Below are 8,630 nucleotides of genomic sequence, written 5' to 3'. Positions count from 1 at the left end.
TCAGAGATTCAGTTTGTTTGGTGGTACTCGAACCCTTTCTGGATACCTGCGGATCACTGGTGGGTTTTTTGTTGTGGGTGATCTGAATTCTGATGATGGCAACTCAGCAGGACTTGAATCTACTTCAGTGTTGAGACTTGTTTGTGTCTGACTCACTGATGGTCCTGGTGATGGAATTGACATAGCACTCTCCAGTTGTACTGATGGCCCATTTTCTGCAACTGGTGGAGACAAGATAACTGGCAGTCTCTCCATGTTCTCTCGCCATGGTAACATGTGATCCACATGCACTGTGCGCTGTCTCTGTCCCGCTTGGATCAGGTAAGTGACAGTTCCCAGTCTTTTCAGTATTTTTGCTTTAATCCATTTTTCCACTCCGTCCCTGAAATTTCTGATCCGAACAACCTCTCCCTCCAGGAAAAAGCGAATAGGGGGAGCCCTTTTGTCATGATAAAGCTTCTGCGCTGCTTGTTTTCCTTCGATCCGTCTGGCAAGGTCCGGCTTGAGCAAACTGAAACGAGTCCTCAACTGGCGTTTCAGGAATAACTCGGCTGGAGTATGTCCCGTCACTGTGCGGGGTGTACTGCGGTACATGAGAAGGAAATTTGCAAGTCTGTGACTAAGTGACAAGGAAGACTTGCTGTCTGCTTCCAGCACATTCTTCATCAGAGACCGTTTCAAGATTTGTACTGATCTCTCTGCTGCTCCATTTGATGCTAGGTGGTAGGCCGGTACAGCAGTGTGTTTTACTCCATTACTCTCCAGGAACTGAGTAAACTCTTTTGCCACCAGCTGTGGGCCATTGTCTGAAACTAGCTCTTCTGGCAGTCCATACGATGCAAACAGACAGCGCAGCACTTTAATGGTGTTGTGAGAAGGGGTGGAGGACATGGGAAGAACCTCTAACCACTTTGAATGGCTATCAATGACAACCAAAAAATACTGTTTATCTTTCTCTGCAAAATCGATGTGAATTCTTTGCCACACTCTTTCTGGCCACCGCCAAGGATCTAATGGTGCCACAGCTGGCATTTTCTGTACTGCTTGGCAGACTGAGCACTTGTTCACCAGTTCTTGAATTTCACCATCACAGCCTGGCCACCAAAGGTAACTGCGGGCAAGAGCCTTCATACGGCAAATACCTGGATGTTCATGATGGAGATCCTCCAGTAATCTCTGTCGATAACCTGGGGGTATGATGACTCGCTGTCCCCAGAGAATGCAGCCCTTGATCTGCTGACAACTCCTGTCTGCGTACAAAGTAAGGCCTCAATGCTACATCTTCCACATAACTTGGCCAGCCATTTAATGTGTAGTTCCACACCTTACTTAGCACAGGATCTTTAAGAGTAGCACTCTCAATGTCTTTTGCACACACAGGAAGTTGATCCAAGTATGAAAAATAGAAAATACTTCCCTCCTCTGCTGTGTTGTTCATCCCTACTCGGGGTAGGCGTGACAAAGCATCCGCATTAGCATGATCAGCTGACTTTTTATACTCAATCTCATAATTGTAGGCCATGAGAATAAGTGCCCAGCGTTGCATTCTTAATGCTGCCAACGTTGGAACTGCTGATTTTGGCCCCAGGATGGCCAACAGTGGCTTATGATCAGTGATCAGTGTGAATTTCCTTCCGTAAAGGTATTTAGGAAATTTCTTTACTCCAAAAATGATAGCAAGTGCCTCCTTTTCCATTTGGGCATACTTCCTTTCTGGTTCAGTGAGTGTCCTTGAGGCAAATGCAACAGGTCGCTCTTCTCCATCTTCTGTTACATGTGAAATTACAGCACCAACTCCATAAGGCGAAGCATCACATGCAATTCGCAGTGGCAGGCGGGTGTTGTAGTGTACCAGCACTTTGTTCTGCAGTAGAAGTTGCTTTGCATCTTCAAATGCTTTTGCACATTCAACTGTCCAAATCCACTTTGAGTCCTTTTTAAGTAGGTTGTGCAGAGGCTTGAGCATAGTACAGGGATTTTGCAGGAATCTGCTGTAATAGTTCAGAAGACCCAAGAAAGACTTCAGTTCTGTTACATTTGTGGGCTCAGGTGCATTGGTTATGGCAGTCACCTTTTCTTCTGTGGGATGTAACCCAGTCTTATCAATGCGATGTCCCAAATACTCGACACTGCTCTGGAAAAACTGACATTTTGATAGCTTCACCCTGATGCCATGCTTCTCCAAACGTGTGAGAACATTATCCAGTCTTGTTAAATGCTCCTCCTCCAAAGAAGCTGTAACGAGAATGTCGTCCAAAAAACATGTCACATGGCCCATCCCTTGCAGAATCTGGTCCATAACAGACTGAAATATTGCAGGAGCACTCGAAACTCCATAACTGAGGCGATGATACTTGTACAGACCCTTATGTGTGTATATGGTCAGATACTTTTCTGACTCTTCATCCAACTGTAGTTGTTGGTAGGCGTGTGACAGATCCAGTTTGCTGAAAGATGTACCTCCTGCTAATGTAGCGAATAGATCTTCAGTATTCGGTAATGGATAGGTCTGCTCTTCAATGCATTGATTAACACTAACCTTGTAGTCACCACAAATCCTGATCGTTTTGTCAACCTTAGGTACTGTGACTATTGGAGCTGCCCACTCGCTAGTGTCAATCTTTGAAATCACTTTTTCACTCTCCAACCTCTCTAGCTCTCTCTACAGCTTCCTTTAGTGCGTAAGGAACTGGGCGAGCCTTGCAGAAAATTGGTGTGGTATCAGGTTTGGTGCGTATTTTAACTTTAAACCCTGTGATACAGCCTTGGCCCTCTTAGAACACTGCCTGATGTCCCTCTATCACCTCCTGTACTCCTGTGTAACCATGCGTCCTTTTCTGCACCTTTTGTACAGTGAAAATATGTTTCCAGTTCAGCCGTAGCTTTTTTAGCCAGTTGCGGCCAATCAGTGCTGGTCTGCTTCCCTGTACAATGACCAGTGGAAGTGTCACTTGCTGGTCCTCGTACTGTACTGGTAACATGATGTACCCTCGAACAGCAATCCTTTGGCCCTAATATGATTTCAACTTTAACTTGAAAACTGGTTTCAAAGGAAATTGAGTGAGGTTTGCCTGGTAAAAGCTGTCAGAAACTACTGACACTGCTGAACCCGTGTCCAGTAACATTGTGGTGCTCTTGTTTCTCAGTACAATATCCACTGTGTAACCTTTTTCCCAGTTTGAGGTAGAGTCAACTGCGTACAATCCAAAAAGTTCTGCCTCATCACCACTTCTAGATGCACTCCCTTCAGTTTCAACATACTGAGTTGAAGATTGGCCTTTAGTCTTCCGGCATGCACGGGCAATGTGTCCAATTTTGGAGCAAGCATGACACTTTTCATTTTTAAATCTGCAGTCATGTGGTGAGTGCTTCCCACCACATCTGTAGCATGTTTGCTGTCCCCCTGTGTCTCTTTTGCCTCCTTTGTATTCCTTTGCTTTGTTATTATTTTACCATCTGAACTGTCCTTTCCTCCCCTTCTCAGAAAAATGAGTAACACTTGACAGGGCATTTACCTGGTGAGGTCCACTGTGTCCAGAAAACTCCATTGTATTTTTGGAAGCAAGGTCCATAGAGACTGCAATTTCACAAGCACGGGGAAACGTCAGGTCCCTTTCAGACAACAGCCTGCGTTGCACTGCATCAGAACGTAATCCACTCACAAAACGATCTCTCATGGCATCGTCCAAATATTGTCCAAAATTGCAGGTTGCTGACAACTGCCTCAAAGCCACAATGTAATCAGAAACAGCTTCTCCTTCCTTCTGATTACATATCTGAAAGCGAAAACGCGCCGCTATCACAACAGGTGCAGGCTTATAATGTCCACATAGCGCCCTCTTCAGCACATCATACCCTAAAGTACTTGGCAATGCCGGAGACGTGAGGTTCTTGAGCAGCTTATAAGTGTCTGCTCCAATAACAGAAAGGAAAACACACACCTTCTTGTCCCCTTCAATCTCGTTAGCCAGCATCCACTGCTCCAAACGCTCCAGATATGAATATAAATCCTCCTTTGAATCATTGTAATCATCGATGCGACCCACTGTCAGAGCCATGTTAGCATCTGGTGCTACTGCTACTCCGACACGTGCCAGGTTCCTCCACAAAGTAGGCTACTCTTCAGCCTTACCTACGATCAGTGCACAGCGCTCCTCTAAAATCCCCTCACGCACTGGGCTTCTTTTAAATCCTCGTCGCCATTTGTGATATATTGAATGGGAGGCAATAAACAGGCGAGGTGATGAAGTTACGTCTCGTTTACTGTGACTTCAGAACAGACTAACTCACTTGCCGTCAAGTGTACAACAACAACGTAAAACGTTGGCCAACCAAAAAGCAACCCCAGTATGCTATGACCAACATTGACCAGGAGATGGCAACATACAAACATAGACCAATCTATTACAATCGCGAAATGATCAAGTATGACACATAGAATGGACCTGCTATCCCTGTTTAAATAAGAAAATCTCATTTCAGTAAGCCTTTAATCACTACTAAGAGACATGTTGTCTATTATGTTACTATTGTATTCAATGCCAAAAGTCTTCTTTAAATGCAATAAGACATTTATGTTTGGTGTGTCATAAGATGTTCTGTTTAAATAAAGCCAAAAATTTAAATGTTTGTGGTTCCTTTTATTTTAAAAAGTATCAAAATACTGGTAGCAACCGTAGCTGTAACATAACGAAATGTAGAAAAAAGGAAGCTTTCATGGCCAGCGCGCATTCCAATGCGACCTCATCTTTGCGCTCTGCTTGCCGTCCCTCGGAGCGCGCCGGCAAGCCTGCGGACAATTACAAATCAGCGCACCTGGTCCCGATGAGAGGGAGCTGTATTAAGGACCAGTGGATCCAAGGATCCAAGCGGGAACTTAGTTCTCAATTGTGTACCTTAAGCCGACACAAGCTTTATGCTCTCTTTTGCTCTCTGCGTTGCCTTCCGTGTCTGATGTCCTTTGTTGATCTCCCACAGTGTTTTCTCGAGTTTTCCCATCTTGATCTCCTGTCCTTCCCCTCTGGAATCTGATTGGCTCCCTCGTTCCTCTACCCCTGTTCGGACACGGACTACGCAGCCTCGCCCCTATCCTCGATCCTCGTCTGGAACCGGACCTTGCCGCTTCTCTCACTCTCTCTCTCCTCAACACTGGGTAATACACAACAATTAATCACACACATAGTCTTACACCACACACGCTTTGATTTTGGTCACACACTCCATTCTATAGTTTAGTAGTCATCTCCCTCCGTGTAACTATAACAGAAGCGCTAACAATACTTTCCGGAAGCACCGTACATCATCAATAAACTCAGATGAGGATTTATGTCGTAATGAGTTATTATTGAGTCCTGCAGATGGATCAACAGGTATCAAAAGGAGGCACAACTTAGACTCTTATTGGGATGTATGAATCGATCTTATACAAACTATGTTTAAGCCTCTCTTTTAAATTGTTGGACAGAATGCAACCGCTGTAGATTATTGTTGGCCACACCACCAAGAGCATTTATCATTGGTGGGAGGCCCTGTCATATACAGCTAAGAAATGGGTAATGGCTTTTCAACACCCCACAATTTACGCATTTTAAAGGTTGTTGTTTTTATGAATAGAAACCAAAACCATACTAGCAATCATATATCAACCTGATGCTAAAGCAACCGAAATTTAGGTGCAGCTTTTTGCCTGACCAGCTTTTCTGTTACCTTTTCTAATAATATAACTACAGTGTTACCTGAATTTAAGAGTGCCCCAGAGTGTTTTGAGATAAAAGCTGTCAGCTACATGTTGTGCTTTAAGTTGCAAGCAAAAAATTGAGCATCCCAACCTTAAGTTAGCAAAGCAAATGTCACAGTGAACCTCCTAATTTCTGACCAGAACATCTGGTCTTACCTCAGTGCTGAGAAGTTGATAATTTTCATTGAAATAAAGAAAGAAATCATAAAATAATCAAAAACACGAAGCGTGTCGCAAACTTGACAAAGCTGTTGGTGTTGTAACTTATAGGTTGTATAGTTCATGTGTGATGATCATTCATAATTTGCATGCTAGATTTAATTGCTGATAAATGCATCTATTATTGTTTACAGCTAAAAAGGATTAAAAGTGAATTGACATGATTTATGCATGTATTTGATATTGATTATTTGAGAAACACTTACACTGGATTGATTTGTTTTCTATTTTATAGCCTAACAAAGGGTTGACTAAAATACTGTCATGTTCCACAATGCATTGCAACAAACCAGATTTTAAAAAAGGAGCGGGAGCAGGTGCATTGTGGTTGTTGAGATTGAGCGTTACGAACCTACGGGTGAAGAATGACATGACAGATAACAATATATAAGGATCTATTTGTAGCGTTTGTATCCCCATTTTTTTCTTATATAAAGTACAACTTTATTTACACATTTCGACGTCCAATACTTGATCGTAGTTAATCTACAGTTGGAGTGTGGCAAATGATGTTGAAATAATATCCAAACGGCATTTATCCATAATAAAATGGAGAAGCTGTTGATGGTGACATAAAAGCAGCTTGAAGGTGACACCGTAGAAGTCCACTCTCCAAGGTAAAATCCTGTACATTGTTATTACTTTACTTAATCGAACTTGTAAAAAAATAAACATTTTTCAGACATTTATTTTCCAAAAGATTTTTTTTAATTTGCACTGTTTAAGGGGACAACTAACCTAGTAAGTTCATTCTTGTATATATATATATGTATATATATATATATATATATATATATATATATATATATATATTTTTTTTTTTTTTTTTATTTACTGTAGAAGTCTACTCTCCAAGGTAATTGATGTAATTTAATACATTACTTTATAAAACTCTGGCAGTTGTTATTACTACACTCTAATGTAAAATGTGTATATAAAATGTATTTAAAAGTTTGTGTTTGTTTTTAAAAGGCATTTTACGTGTTAACATTGTGCTGTATTGGGGGAGGGCCAATCAAGAATTAAATATATTTTATTAATTTCAATGAGAAATGTTGATTTGAGATACAAGTGTTTTGAAATAAAGAATCCAGATGGAAAAACGTGTCCAGAAATATTAATGCAATCACGGTCAAAATTCTGTAACCCCTTCCTCTCTCCCTGACTGAGGTTGCCAGATATGCTGCCGAATCCAGCTCGATTGACTGGGCTACTCCAAGGCACTTCAAAGTTCCACTGCCTCTTACTAGGGGTTGAGATGATGGGACCTGAATAGACAAGCATTTTCTAAATAACAAATCTGTAACCAACACTTTTTACACATAAATGTTTCTATTTTAGGAATAAGTATGTCATGCCTGTGTACAATATCACAACAAATGGCAATCATATAGTTGTTGTCACTACTATCAGAAACCAAAGACTAAAGGGAACTACAACCAACGCTAGCAATGGTTATCTAGGTGAAAATAAGTAGAGCATGCTTAGCAGCCTATTGTAAGCCCAGGAGGGAGAAGGTGGAGGGATAATGGCAGAAGGATTAGGAGAACCAGCAGCAGAACGTGACGAGCGTAAACGAACGAGAGCGAGCCGAAGACAGCAACGAAGACGCGGCCAACTGAAAGAGAGAGAGGAACGAGCAGGAACGGAGCAGCTGAAAAGCGATCCGACCAAAAGACAAAGCTTGTGTTGTTGAAAAACAAACAAGAGTCAAAACTGCAAAGCAATGTTCTTCCTTGATGGTCCATGCAACCCGCACGACAATGGCAGGAGTCCATCTCAAGCATATTCCGACTGTACTACCGTTATCAGTTGTATAGGTTTAAAAAATAACATGATTTATTAATGCCTTTTGTCATATAAGGACCATTTAATGATGTCTTGACATGCAATTATTACATTTGGCTCCTTTAAGAGCTCAATCACAGAACCACTTAAGCTTGTAAATTGAGTACTACTGTTTGGTTAGTAGTTTTACTGACATTAAGCTATGATCAGAGGTCTATCCGCCCAACTACTGCAGTTCCAAAACGGCACTAAAAGGCTGAAGTCCAAATTTCATGCAGGTGTGACAAAGAGTCCACTATTTTGAATGTTAACGCATCCAACATGGAATGTTTCCATTCCTCAGTGACAAAAACACTTTAAAGCGCTTTTAGGGTTTAGCAAGCCGGCTGACCGGCTGGCTTGCTCTTCAAAGCTGATGGGTCTTCACGGGGCTACATGAAGCACGAAGCACCAGATACGAAAAGGTGCAACTCACGAGAGTACAGTACGAAGAACTATGGCGGCACAACGTTGTCATAATAGGTTGGGAGAGGTTTAAGCTTTCAGCAGCATACATCTCATTCGGAGATGATAACCTCCGAAATCCTTAGTGGCTTGTGGTGGGTTTCCTCTGCTCCATGCACTGCTCCCTCTCAAATGATCTGGAAAGTGCATCAAGTACTCGCAGTTACAACGCCATCACAAGCATTGGATCACGATTCAGGGAACAATCCGGGCTCGTAAATCTGCACGCTCTCTTCCTCAGGCAGGGTCCGGGTGGATCTGAAAATGCACGATTGAGTAAGAGTCTGATACCTCTGCAGGCCTAATCGTGTTGTCGCTTGCATGCTTGTTTGGCAATCTAAAGAAACATTTGGAGAAACTTTTCACAATCCCTTCAAAATCT

At 42.2% G+C, this 8,630-nt stretch overlaps 1 pseudogene; it reads right to left on the bottom strand.

Annotated features, from left to right (window-relative positions):
• Window positions 1-4,058, bottom strand: LOC133553687 (uncharacterized protein K02A2.6-like; annotated as a pseudogene).
• Window positions 4,059-8,630: the final 4,572 nt, after the last annotated feature.

The sequence above is a fragment of the Nerophis ophidion genome, linkage group LG05, assembly GCF_033978795.1.
Source record: "Nerophis ophidion isolate RoL-2023_Sa linkage group LG05, RoL_Noph_v1.0, whole genome shotgun sequence".
Taxonomy (NCBI): Eukaryota; Metazoa; Chordata; class Actinopteri; order Syngnathiformes; family Syngnathidae; genus Nerophis; species Nerophis ophidion.
Note: the sequence above shows the minus strand (reverse complement) of the source record. Positions and strands in the feature narration are given on the sequence as shown.